General features: G+C 40.6%; 1 protein-coding gene across 5 annotated transcripts in view; it reads left to right on the plus strand.

Moving 5' to 3' along the window:
- Window positions 1-2686: 2686 nt before the first annotated feature.
- dennd4a (DENN/MADD domain containing 4A) overlaps window positions 2687-14560 on the plus strand; it is a 155838-nt gene continuing 143964 nt past the window's right edge. For 4 of the 5 annotated variants that reach the window (XM_078530153.1, XM_078530156.1, XM_078530157.1 and 1 more), the window contains exon 1: window positions 2687-2825. The gene's annotated coding sequence lies outside the window, so the exon portion shown is untranslated. The remainder of the gene's footprint in view (window positions 2826-14560) is intronic. The other variant, XM_078530154.1, reaches the window with a different exon arrangement.

Raw genomic sequence — 14560 nt, forward strand, 5'->3', positions numbered from 1 at the left:
ATCTAATGCCACATTTCTGTCAAGATGCAGCTTCCTGACACATTGTTTGTCCCTCACATCCAGGCAGGTGACACATCGATGGTACTCATTCTGCATCAGGTACAAAAAGGTCATGGGAATAAGTAAGAAGTCATTGTCTTTGGTTAATGCCATAAGCTCACTTCTCTAGCTGCCAACTCCATCTCTCGTGCTGACAACTGTCAGGCCAAGCCAGACTGTCCGCAACTTTAGTGTTATATTTGACCCTGAGATGAACTTCCAACCACATTGCTGCACCATCACTAAAGCTGTCTATTTACCTCGGTAGCATCACATGACTCTTCTCCTACCTCAGCTCATCTGCTGCTGAAACCTACGCCTGTGCCTTTGTTACCTCTAGACTCAGCTATTCCAACACATTTCTGTCTGGTCTCCAACCTTGGTGCCTCTGTAAATTTGAAATCATCAAACATTCTGCTGCCCGTGTCCTTTAATCACACCAAAATCCCATTCACCCCTTACCCCTGTGCTCATTGACTTACACAGCTTCCCAATTTAGCAATGGTCTGACTTTAAAATTCTCATCCTTGTTTTCAAATCCCTCCATGGCCTCACCCCTCCCTATCTCTCTAATCTCCTCCAACCCCACAACCCTCTCAGATCTCTGTGCTCCTCCAATTCTGACCATTTGAGCATTGTCAATCTTAATCGCTTCAGCATTGGCATCCATGCCTTCAGCTGCCTGGGCCCTAAGCTCTGGAATTCATTTGCTAAACCATTATACTCTATCCCTCACCTCCTTCAAGATACCTCTTAAAACACCCCTTTGTCCAAGTTTTTGGACATCTGTCCTTATATCTTCTTATGCGGTTTATAATGCTTCTGTGAAGCACCTGGGGTCATTTTATTACACTAAGGGAGCTATATATACACAAGTTATTACTGTTTTTGTAGGTCCCTCCTCTATTCTCCCAACCTCCCATTATGTTCTCCTGCTGTTACCAATCCTTCTACTGTGAAGTATTTAGAATTGACTGAATTGAGGTCAAATCCCAAACTGCAGAGTTCACTGAGGACCTGTTCTTTAGACAATATTTGTTGCTCTCCTCACCACAGAAACTCTGCAAGCTCCTTCTGGTGCTTTAATTCCAATGATAATAGGAGAAAAGTAGCAATGAAGTAAATTCAAGTACAATTGGATTACTATGCACAGACACGTGACAAAATGGTTATAGGGGCACTGGAGAGTGTGTAAAAAAGATTCACAAAGATCATACCAGAACTGAAAGGCCATAACTGTCAGGAAAGACTGTATAGGCTGGGGCCCTTTTCTCTAAAAAAGAGAAGGCTGAGAAGTTATCTGATTAAAATATATTAAAATTATGAAGAGGTTTGCTGGGTAGACATAGAGAAGATGTGTCCACTTGTGGGAAATCCAAAACTAGATGTCTTAAATATAAGTTCGTTACTAATAAATTGAATGGGTAATTCAGGAGAAACTTCTTTATCCAGAGAGTAGTGAGAACGTGGGACTCAGTACCACAGGGAGTGGTTAAGACAAATGGCAGATATATATTCAAGTATAAACTAGATTAGCTCATGAGGGATGATAGGAATAGAGGGTTGACAGGGTTAAGTGAAATGGGGTATGAGAAGATGTGTGTACAGCAAAAATACCAACACAAACCAGTTGGACTGAATGGCCTGTTTCTACACTGTAAATTCCACACAATTCTGTGAGAACAATAGGCAATCAAAGTTTTTGGCCTTAATATGTATTGGCAATGGTTATTCCCAGGAGGAAGTTGAAGAGATGGGCAAAAATGTCCCAATGATGCACTCATGCTAATGTACAAATTTGCTGTTCTTTGGTGTAGGGGATAAGGTGGTGTAGTTGGGCAGTCATCATCAGCTGTCCCTCGATTTTTGAAGATGACGCCCATTCAGGATTGCGAGTTTCCGACATATTTCAGATTCCTTCTCTTTTCTAGAGAAAAGGGTCCCAGTCTTTCCTGATAGTTATGACCTTTCAGTTCTGGTGTAATCTTTGTGAATCTTTTTTACACACTCTCCAGTGCCCCTATAACCATTTTGTCACATGCAGACCAGACTGGGCACAGTAATCCACTTGTACTTGAATTTACTTCATTACTTCAGGGTCTTCATGTGACTGAACAGGCCGATTCTCGACCCACAGACCTTTGGGCACATGGGGCAGGATGTCCCACCATGTAGTGGGATCCAGAGCGCAGAGTTTGCTTCCTTTTCTTTCCTCATCTGCTGCTGCTCTGCCTCATCATTCAGACCCTAATTGAAAAGCAGAACACTGCGGATGCTGGAAATCTGAAATAAAAAAAGAAAATGCAGGAAATACTGAGCAGGTCAGGCAGCATCTGTGCAGAGAGAAACAGAGCTAACGTTTCAGAACTGATGAAAGGTCATAGAGCTGAAATCTTAACTCTGTTTCTCTCTCTATAGATGCTGCCTGACTTGCTGAGTGTTTCCAGCATTTTCTGTTTTTATCTCATCATTCAGATGTCGTGACTCAAAGTTGAGGCGGATTGATGGATAAGTCGTCAATTCTGAACGATTGGTAAACTCAATGGTGTGGTGCCCTTCTTGAAGGTGAGTCACTGGGTGAGCACTAGGACCCGTCGGCCTCCGGCTGGTTGAGGCGCGTTCCCGCGGTCGCGCGCGGGTTTCCTTCACAACCAAGATGGCGGCGGGCGGAGCGAGGAGCGGAGTCGTGGGATTGCTGTCAGCGGCTGGCATTCAACATGAATGAAAAACACTTTATTTGGTTCATCTCAGCCTGGTAAAGAAAGCGGGGAGAAGCCCCTGGAGCGGTGAGTTGTCCGCGGGGTGACTTTCAGACACATTTCCCCGGCTTAATGAGCGGCTGCCGGCAGGGGCTAGTGCGCAGGCGCAATGCCGTCTGCTTGTCCTGGTTGCTCAGTAAATAGAATTAGTGGCCTTGACACCTCTTCCCCGTGCTAATGTATATATAACACCCCGATCCTGTGCTAATGTATATGTAACACCCTGACCCTGTGCTGCTAATGTATATGTAACACCCTGACCCTGTGCTGCTAATGTATGTATAACACCCTGATCCTGTGCTAATGTATATGTAATACCCTGACCCTGTGCTGCTAATGTATATATAACACCCCGATCCTGTGCTAATGTATATGTAACACCCTGACCCTGTGCTGCTAATGTATATATAACACCCCGATCCTGTGCTAATGTATATGTAACACCCTGACCCTGTGCTGCTAATGTATATATAACACCCCGATCCTGTGCTAATGTATATGTAACACCCTGACCCTGTGCTGCTAATGTATGTATAACATCCTGATCCTGTGCTAATGTATATGTAACACCCTGACCCTGTGCTGCTAATGTATATGTAACACCCTGACCCTGTGCCGCTAATGTATGTATAACATCCTGATCCTGTGCTAATGTATATGTAACACCCTGACCCTGTGCTGCTAATGTATATGTAACACCCTGACCCTGTGCTGCTAATGTATATGTAACACCCTGACCCTGTGCTGCTAATGTATGTATAACACCCTGATCCTGTGCTAATGTATATGTAATACCCTGACCCTGTGCTGCTAATGTATATGTAACACCCTGACCCTGTGCTGCTAATGTATGTATAACACCCTGATCCTGTGCTAATGTATATGTAACACCCTGACCCTGTGCTGCTAATGTATATGTAACACCCTGACCCTGTGCTGCTAATGTATATGTAACACCCTGACGCTGTGCTGATAATGTATATAGAACACCCTGACCCTGTGCTAATAATGTATATATAGCACCCTGTTTCTGTGCTGATAATGTATATATAACACCCTGACCCTGTGCTAATGTATATATAACACCCTGACGCTGTGCTAATAATGTATATATAGCACCCTGTTTCTGTGCTGATAATGTATATATAACACCCTGACCCTGTGCTAATAATGTATATATAACACCCTGACCCTGTGCTAATAATGTATATAGAACACCCTGACCCTGGAGTAATGTTATATGTAATACATTGCCTCTGGGTTAATATATATTTACAGATGTGTCAGCTGCTCAAGAATTTCTAATCTTATTTAAAATTCTGGAGGCATAGATTCAATTTTATTTGAACATTTCTGGGGAGGTATTTTCAATCCACGGATGGGTGAATAATGAACAACGGTATTTATTATTTAAAGTGTCTTTCAATTTTCACAAAGCGAAAACAGACCAATGACCAATTAGATATTTGCTGAATAAATTTACAGCCAGTTTTAACCCTTGGGGAAAGTCTCCGCTTTAAATGTCACCTTGCTCCTAATTCCCATCTGACCCGGCCTTTAAAGATTTTTTGAGGCAGGTGTGTGTGTGTGTGAGAGCAGAGAATGTCCTTAGATTGAACTCCGTTAGGATTCAGTTGTGTTTTATTAAATTAGAGTTCGTGTTTGATGCTCTATAAACTTAAGCGATTTAAGTTTAATTTGAGGAATCGCGAGCCAAAACGCCGACTATGAGTTTGTAAAAAGAATTCGAGACGTTCGTTTAGAACTGGAAAGATAGCGCAAATGTACATTGATGGTGGCGTCCTCACAACGGATTATTCCGTTGCCTTTTCACACACACACCAGGGGATAACATGAAACTCATATTAAAATGGTTGTCGGGTCTCAGGAGTAAACCCTGGCGCCTCCACGTGCATTTATAAATGGGGGATTTCTAAGATCCACATTGAGGCTTATCATGGACTCCACATGTCCATCATCATGTTTTCGATATTGCCTGTGCAAATGTCACCGGGAAAACCCTGTGCTCATGTTTGTAAATTCATGTTATGCAAACTGTTTTTTTTGAGTAAGTTGTGAATGGGTGAGGGAGAGAGTGTGGAATTTCGCTCAGCTCAATTGCACAGCGGTGAGTTGTGTGACGATTGAAAAACAAATGTTTTGTTAACTGACAAGGAATAGCTTAGGAATTGTGTGTGTGTGTTTTAAAGTGACCGTTGGCCAGCCAAAATCCATGGATTGAAAATTGAATTAGAGGGAGATATCCAGAGACTTTTAGTAGCAGGCTTAAAATCGATTCAGATTAAAAGACTGAGACTTGTTTATTGGATCCACAGTTTGGGAACGGAGGATTCTACTTGACAAGTTATTTAGCTTCTTGCCATTGCTATGGTCTGTCGGCTGAAAGGGGATGTTGTTTGCTGTATTGTTTTAATGATACGGAGTTCAGTTCAGGAAAGCTCAGGTATAGTCATATTGCTGTGGCTGAAGTTGACATCACGCTATACTGCAGCGTATGTTTAAGAATTTTTCGTGCTTTGATCTCACTTCTAATTTAAAAGTATACAATTGTTAGATTATCAGATTCACTGGATGACAGCTTGTGATTGGACTCCTCTCTGAATGTTAGTGTGTTAATATGTCACACAAGCCAGGTTTATTAACAAATGTGGAAAAAATAGCAACGCACAACAATTTGGTTCAAAAACTTCAGTTGCAAATTTGGTTTCGCTTATAAAAGGTGTTGACAACATCATTTATGTTAATTGGCTGAAATAAGCCTGTGGATCTCACCGTTCAGGGAATGGAATGAATTAATACAGAAAGAAAGGTCTGTCAAATGGAGACTTTTGAAAGGGAATTATTGCAGGTTCCCATTACACAATATTTGCCTAAATGGAAGCTTGTTTGTGCTAATTTTCCCTCTGACACCTGTGCCGCCTCCTCAAAAAATTGTGTTGATTCCCTGCCAGGGTGACAATCCAGAGGCTTTGGTCTCCCTCAGTACTTACACAGTGGCTGCACAGTAGGAGATCAGCTAACTCGCCAAATGCCAAGGATTAAACCTGGATCTTTCCTGGCCTAAGTGCCCCCTACACTCACTGGGTAAACTTGCTGGCTCAGTTGGTCTCCCAGATGAGGAAAGCGGGAAGGCCCAGGATTCCTGCTCCTTGGTGCTATTGAGAGACTCTCTCCACCTTCTGGAATGTGCTTCTATGTTGATGTGAGAACAGGTCTAGAATCTAGCTATAATGATGCATACATACTTGGAATGCCCCGGTATATAATGAGTTGTATCCCAGTACGAATCACCACCTTCAAGAGTAATGGGATGGAAAGAGACAAGGTGTCGCTCCAAGACATTTTACCTTCATTGCATTGCATCTTGGTATAGTTGATAATTTATTTTTATAATTTCCGAGGGATGTTTTGCACCCAGTCTTTTGTCAGTGCTCGTCTCTGGGTGGTTTTTAGAATCTCATGGTGATTTACCTGATCTTGTGTGTGTTTATATGGCTGAATCACTTCAGGAAATACTTCTGCAATACTAGCTGAGCTTCCGAGAGCTGTGGAAATCTCCTTGTTCCTATCACGGAGTAGTTTCCACAACAGCCCAAACAAGATTAAAAGAAAGGTGATTGTGCAAATGTTTTTAATTAACAAATTATAATTATATATCGGGTTGCTGTGATGACCCCAGTGGTCCAAAATCCACTTCTTTTGGGGCTGCACATAGTCTCCAGGTATAGTAGTGCAGAACTTGGATGTTGCTCAAAAGAGAGACATGTTGCTGAAGCTTTTTGTGTTGCAGTCATCAGGACAAATGCAAGAATACCAAATTTCAAATGGGCACAACAATTTATACTATGGGAGAAAAGGACGCTGATTGGTTGGCAAGTTGTCTCTGGCTGAGGCGTTGCGTGGATGGCTTTTCTCCTGTGTTTGTGCTAATGAGTGCAAGATGAAAAGCTTCAGCATTCTCTTTTCAGCAATGTTCAAGAAGCAGTCGTGTTATCTTGTTTGCATAGCCAGTGTGCAAACCTCATTGTTAAAAGATTGCTGTTAAACTGTTAGCCTCAATACAGCAATAGTTTGAATTCAAATGGACGCAGTCTTATGCTGTTTGAATTTGTCACCACATCAAGTACAGTCCCAGTGCAAAGTAGTTTGAAAAGCATTTGGAAGAGATCTCAGACCTCTTGGAGACTTTATGAAAGCACACAGAATTAGAATCACTGAATGATACAGAACAGAAGGTGGTCATTCAGCCCATATTATGCCTTTGGTACAGCCATCCAAGTAATTCACTCCCCTATTCTTTCCCCATAGACCTGAAGTTATCCCTTCAAGTTGACTTTGAAATGCTTTAGAAATGTGAATTTCCAGCTCTTAAAACAACTTTTTGCAAAATACACATACTTGGTGTATCTTCTCTTCAGAATTAAATTAGTGCATATCAGTTTGGCATTGATTATGGAGTCCCCATTCTCAGTCCAATAGTTGTTAGCATAAAAGCAATTTTTCATGCAGCACTGATGTGACATTTGTAGGCAGTAGAACATAATTTTAGGAAGGCAGGTTTTGTATATTGAGGCCAGTGACCTGAGCTGTTTATCTTCATGTTCATGTACTTTGACAAGCAGGAGTCCAGGGGCAAAGAGCAAACGTGAGCAGCACAAGTTCACAAACATTGCCTTCCTGAAACTTCTGTCATCTTTGTTGCAAGGGTCAGTGCTGGGGTTCAGCGATTTTCAATTCATATCAATCACTTAGATAAAGGGACTGAATGTAATGGACGCAGGTTTACTGACGATACACAGCGAGGTGGGAAAGTAAGCTGTGAAGAGGACACAAAGAGTCCGCAAAGGGATATATTTAGATTAATTGAGTGGGCAATAAGGTAGCAGATGGAGTATAATGTGGGGAGTTATGCACTTTGGTAGGGAGAATAGATAAACAATAATTTCTAAATGGTGAAAAACAATTAAATATTGATTTTTGAGGGATTTTGTGAGCTTGTACATGAAATACCAAGTTAATATGCAGGTACAACAAGCAATTAGGAAGACCCATGGACTTTAGTGCTAGGGGATTGGAGGACAAGAGTAGGGAAGTTTTGCTGCAATTGTACAGCATTTTGGTGAAACCACACCTCATGTATTGTTTGCAGCTTTGGTCTCCATACCTATGGAAAGATGTACTTGCCTTAGAGGATGTGCAACAAAGATTCATTAGATTAATTCCTAGGATGAGAGGGCTTTTCTATGGGGAGAGATGGAGTAGAATGGGCCTGTACTCTCTGGAGTTTAGAAGAATGAAAGGTGATATTATTGAAACATTTACAATTCTTAGAGGGCTTGATAGGGTAAATGCTGAGAGACTGTTTCCCCTGACTGAAGAATCTAAAACTAGGGGGCATAGTCTCAGGATAAGAGGTCAGTCATTTAGGACCGAGAGGGAGAGGAATTTCTTCACTTGGAGTGTTGTGAATCTTCACAATTTTTTTACCCCAGAGGTTTGTGGGTGCACAGTGGATCGGAAAAAGTTACTTCCCTTAGCCAAGAGGTCAAAATCCAGGAGGCATAGATTTAGGAGGCAGGAGGATTAGAAGGGAGTTAAGAATGTTTTTCACCCAGAGGGTGGTGGGGATCTGGAGCTCACTGCTTCAAAGGGTGGCAAAGACAGAAATCCTAGTTGCATTTTAGAAGTTGCACTTGAAGTGCCATAACCTACAAGGCTACAGAGCAAGAGCTGGAAGGCAGAATGAGGCTGGGTAGCTTTCTTTCAAGCCGTTTGGATACAGCGGATCAAATGGACTCCTCCTAAGTCATATGCATACAACCCCATATTTATGAACCTTTTAAAACTGTTTAGGAATGCCCAAACAATCTAGGCAGAATTTCACTAATTCTTGTTCCCGTGAGGATTGTAGGGAGTATACCATTTTCAGCTGCTCTGTGAATGTATAATTACCTGACTTTCTAAATAGCACATTCTTTACTAACAGAGGAATTGTCAACGACAAAAGGCCAAGGCCATCCAGTTCACCTTCTACCAGCATGGTAGTGACATGATCCAGCAATAATGGAGTTATTGACCAAACACAGTGATCCATTTCTATCATTGAGTCTACAACAGACCCACACATGAGGTTAGAGAAGCTCCAGTGATGGAGAGCTTTGGCAACAAAGGTCCAAAGTCACCTGTTCCTCACAAGTAGGCTCCATTTGCCACATGTTATGTCTCAAATTACTCATATGCTGAATTCTAAATGTTATTTTCTGAAAGAAATCTATCTAATTTGCTTTTGAATGAATCAATACTATCTGCTTTCACCATCTCCCTTGAGAGCCTGTTCCATAGATGCCACTCGCTCACCACAGATTTGTTTCAATATTTAAGCACAGGTCCTGTCCCCTGGATTCTGGACAAGGTGAAACAGCTTGTCATGGTCTACATTATTCAGTCTCTTTAAAATCCTAAAAATAGCGATCGAACCATCTCTCAATCTTTTTCCAGTGAGAATTTAAATTTACAAAATCATTCATCATTATCCAATCCCTCCACCCCCTCAGATCTGTTTACTGTCTTCATCCTTTAAGCAGCTGCAATATCCTTTCTGTACTACAGTGAGCAAAACTGTACACAGTGTTCTAAGTGCATAAAGTTACTTCATCATTTTGGCTCAATATTAAATTTTTAATGTATCTCAACATTTGATTTGTTTTAGTCATTTTCACCAAGTGTCATTGCAATAGCTTCAAATTATTGCCGATAAGGAGCCCAGAACACACTCATTTTCCATACGCATTGTTTCCTTTCCATTAAAGTAATAGCTCTTTCTAGATTTTTTTTGTCCCCATGTGAAGCACTGCCACCTGTCTGCTCATTTTTCAAATCATCTTGTAGCTTATCCTGTCCAGCGTTTGGAGTCTACCACCTTCACTGGCTTTGTCTGCAGATTTAGCTGTTGTACTTGCAACTCCTGGGTCAGGAAAATATTAAATAAGAGGCCCTAAAACAGACTCCTGTAGAATCCCACTGGTCATGTAGTCTCAGGTTACTGACAATTCCTGTACCACCCACCCTCTGGATTCTATTGGTCACCAAAGTTTATATCCATAATAAAATATCTCCACTTGTTCCCATCTTTATTTTCAGTACCAGCCTTTGCAGAGGAGCCTTAGTCTAGGGCTCAGGATTACTAGCCCAATAAGGTAACAATTATGCTATTGTAACTCAGTTAAAGGACATGTCTGATTTTTAATTTTTTGAGTATCTCTCAGAGCTATCATCAGTCTTTCTCCATTATACTTTTTGCAGATTCTCATTTTATTTCTTTCTAGTTGGAGATATGTGAGAATAGTTTTTTTTAAAAAAAATGAACTTAACTATGACCCCACTCTCATATCGACTCCCGATCCTATACAGAAAGGACCTTTCCTTGATTTTGATCTACTCTGACTCCACGTGGCCTTCCTGAGATTAGAAGGTCATGTGATTGAGATGGTGCATGCCATTTGTCTACAACACTCCTTACAGAAATAAAAAATTAATATATCATGAGACAGCCATTAAAATGGAAGCATGTATGATAAAATTGCCAAATGGGGTGTAGCATGAGAATTGTTGGAAACCCATTGTCCGCTTTGACTGCTGATGTGGGCTTGTTCTGGATGTGGGCTAGCTGTTCATCATCTAGATTTATGTTGTCTTGATGTCCTTTCACTTTTAGTGCATTGGAATCCTCCAGAAGTCACCAGATCCTAAACAGATGTTTTACACCTCACTTAAAGAATATTGGTTTCACTTGTAAATTTGGGCCAATTCCAGTGTCTGTTGGCAACACTCAAGTTGAATTTGGCCCAGACGTGCTTTGGTATGAGACCCAGATGAAATTACAGAGCTGTGGAGAAAGGAAGTGCAAGGACATGCCACCTAAATAGCACCGATTTTAAAAAGCTGATGCCCATTTCTTGCTGCACCCTCTCTCTCTCCTCCTGCCACAGAATATTACTTGTGCAGCTAACTAAAGAAGTAGGAATTGCCCACAATTCACTTAAAATATGTGAATGGGGAGATAAAGTTTGTAACACCATTGTCTACTTTGGCTTCGTGAAGACATCATTCTGTCCCATCATTTACTTGATTTGTGGACACTTGAGTCACCATTTAATCACTTTTTAACATGCTAGACAACCTATACAGTGTAGTGAACAAACTGTACAATTGTTTTTCCGCTGTCCAAGTATAAGTGATCAATTGGCATGTTGTACATGGTTTTATTAAATTAGTGACCCTGAAATAGGAGAATGGCTTCTGCCCTATATTCTAATGGCATTCTCTGCAAATTATTTTATTCTTTAATTTTAGAAATAATATCTGAATATGCAGATTCTGTTTTACTATATTAGGCACCCTGTAATATATTATCTTGAACACAGGCATTCTACTATCATTGGGTATTTATCTCATTGTGAGAAATTGATTTTTTAAAATACATTTTTGGGAAATATTGTGTTATTCTGTGTGTGTGTGTGTGTGTGTGTGTGTGTGTGCATGATTTAATTAAGCTGGGCAGAGAATTGGAGACAGGTTGCCTGGGGATGTTTAAAATATGAAAAAGGTAGAGGTGAGGTATAAGTGAATAGGTTTGATCTAACATTTGCATTTTTAGATAAGTTGAGAGTTTGCTTGAATATCAAAGGGAAGTCAGATGTGATAAGGAACATGTTTGCATCTTGCAGGAGTTCCATAGGTAAATAGAAGTAGGGATATTATATTTTATTGACCTGAAAGCAAAGACAAGATGGAAATGTGAAAGATCATATATTTGGAAGGATTTGAGTTTCAAAAAGGTGTGAGAACAATGGAACCTGAGATGAAAGGGGAAAAGGTATTTAAGAGTTACTCTGGTGGAGAGCTTAGGGTAGCTTTTTGAGCTGTTGAGCTGGAGCTGTGAGAGGTAGCAGCTGGAGCTATAGCTGGAGCTTTGGGTTGAGAGAGAATGCAGTTTGAATCAACCATCCAGTCAAGCCAGAAAAGTCTTGGGCTGCAAAAAGCAGTTTTATTCTAAAGTTTGGATTTTCATGGCAGAGTGGAAGAGAGTTACAGGTCATGTGGTATGCCTTTATTGAAGCTACAGCAGTTTGCCTTGGGTAATATTACTGGATTTTTTTATAGTTAAACATCTATAAGGAAATGTTGCCTGGAAGGTGTTTACTTGTGGGTCTGACCGAGTAGAGTCTTTTTGGGGGAATGTTTATAAGACTACGTTTAACTGTGTAACTATGATCTTGTCTGCTTAAGTTTTCTTTTATTCTTGTTAATAAAACTTTTACTTTTAATTTTGAAAATCCTCAAAAGTGTTGCTGGATTTCTTGCTGTTGAGATCAGTACAACTTCTTCTTATTTTCAGAATGAAAAAAAAAAGGGTTAGCCAAGTTTGCCTCTGGGATTTGGTTTGCGCAGCAATTAACACCAGCTGTGGTCATAACACTCATCCAATTAAGACAGACTCTTTTTAATATGCCATAAAAATACAGTTGGGAAGAATGGAGTGAAATAGAGGTTTGACACTGTACTATTATCTCTGGAATCAAATCCCACCTCTCTCTCTCTCTAGCAGTCCCTCAAAGTGAAGTGAACGCTTGCCAGAATACAGCCTGTGGCAAGAGCTTGTGGGTGGAGTCTTTTAATGTGGGGAGGCTGTTGCACCGCAACTACTAAATGTTTCTTGCTGACCAGGAGACTCTTCCGCTCTTGCCACCTGTGATAGGCATATCACGAAGATTTACAGGTTGACAATCCGCTTGCTTGGCCACACCATGAAGGCACCTACCATGACCATCAAGTCTTAGGTGGGACTGGAACCTGGAGCCTCTGGCTCAGAGTAGGGATACTACCCACTGAGCCACAATACTTGGTCTCAAATCCTACTTAGATTGATATTATCAAAGTCTGTTGCCTGCTGGCTGTAAGGGTCTCATTAAATGAATTTAGACAGTCTTAATCTAGTTTCTAGGGGCTGTGGGGTTCACATAGCAAAACTGTCATGCAACATGGTGTTTAGAATGATTCACAATAATACAGCAATGGCCTAACCAATGTCATGTACAAATTCAACATCTTTTCCGTAAAAGCCCAAGATATCATTTGTCTTTTTCTCTCTAAATGTTTCTGTTCATCAAGTTGAAGCCATGATTTGAAGTTTCCCTTGGAAAATCCACAGAATAGCTAGATGTGAGGAATGGTGCTGTCGAGGACATTTTCTGAAGTTGGTATCAGACATTTTGGGGCAGAGGGAGCTTTATTCTACATCTGGCGGGGCTGTACTTGGTTGAAGAATTCTTGATGCTGGGACTGGATGCCCAAGAAGGGGAGAGCTTAATTCTCTGGTCCAAAGGCCCTTCAACTTGATGAACAGAAACATTTAAAGAGAAAAAGACAAATGATATCTTGGGCTTTTACGGAAAAGATGTTGAATTTGTACATGACATTGGTTAGGCCACAGCTGTATTATTGTGAATCATTCTAAACACCATATTGTAGGAAGGACGTGAGAGCCATGAAGCATAATGAAGCTTCATTGCAATGATAGGTTATCAAAAAAGTTTTTTTACTGGAACAGAGTAGGTTAAGAAGAAAGTCTATTTCAGGGTTACAAAATTGACATATTTTGAAAGGATAAATATTAATGTGCTGTAACAATTCTGTGATTCTCTTGGAAGGTTGTTTGTGAACGGTAAGTAATAATGGGGGTGGCCGAGAGACTCAAGATTATCACTGGAAGAAATTAAGGGGGAAATTAGGAGCTTTTGACACTGTTATTAGAACATGGAATGATTTAATTTTATGTAGCTGTTCGCACACAGACTAAAACATTTTTGGCAAGATAATTGAAAAAGTATTTGGTAAGGAAGTATAATCAAAGGATATGGTGAAAGGGAAGAGAAATGGAGACAGCTCCAGTTGAAGAACAGGCATATGATATGAAATATCTTTGTAAATTCAGTGGTTCTGTCAACACAGCATATTAGTTTGTTTCCATTCTGGTACATTTCTCGCAAGAAGTTTGACCTTGTGATATTACTTACACATTGTCTATTGCCAACGCCTGCATCATCTGTTTAGTCCACTCATCGAAGTTGGACGATAGTTGCTTTTTACAAGTGTAATTCAGTTCTGTATATTGTGCAAAATAGCAGCTGGTTTAGAAATGTTTTGACATGTTCAGAACTTTTCTCATTGTTTTTGGTTATGTGATTACTGGCATAAAATCAATCCCGGACTTTCATTATATACTAAGTTTTTGCTGATATTATTTAATGTCTGGACAATATATGCCACATCATTGCACAATGTGAGGATGAACTATTATGCTATTTAGTGACCTCTATTGAATTAAACGAATCCTTCTCCCACTTTGTTATTCCTTCAAATGGTTCATTTATTTGGATTGTGCTTATCAGCACAAAGCAAAAAAAAACATAAATTTTTCACCCTGAGGGTGGTGGGAATCTGGAACTCACTGCCTGAAAGGGTGGTAGAGGCAGAAACCCTCATAACATTTAAGAAGTATTTGTATGTGCACTTGCGATGCCATGGCATACAAGGCTAGGGGCCTAGAGCTGGAAAATGGGATTAGAATAGTTAGGTACTTGTTTGTCCGGTGCAGACTTGATGGGCCGAAGGGCCTTTTTCTGTGCTGTAGACCTCTATGACGCCAATGAAAGAGTGGCAATGTTTTAAAATCTGAGTTG

The sequence above is a fragment of the Cetorhinus maximus genome, chromosome 26, assembly GCF_964194155.1.
Source record: "Cetorhinus maximus chromosome 26, sCetMax3.hap1.1, whole genome shotgun sequence".
Classification (NCBI taxonomy): Eukaryota; Metazoa; Chordata; class Chondrichthyes; order Lamniformes; family Cetorhinidae; genus Cetorhinus; species Cetorhinus maximus.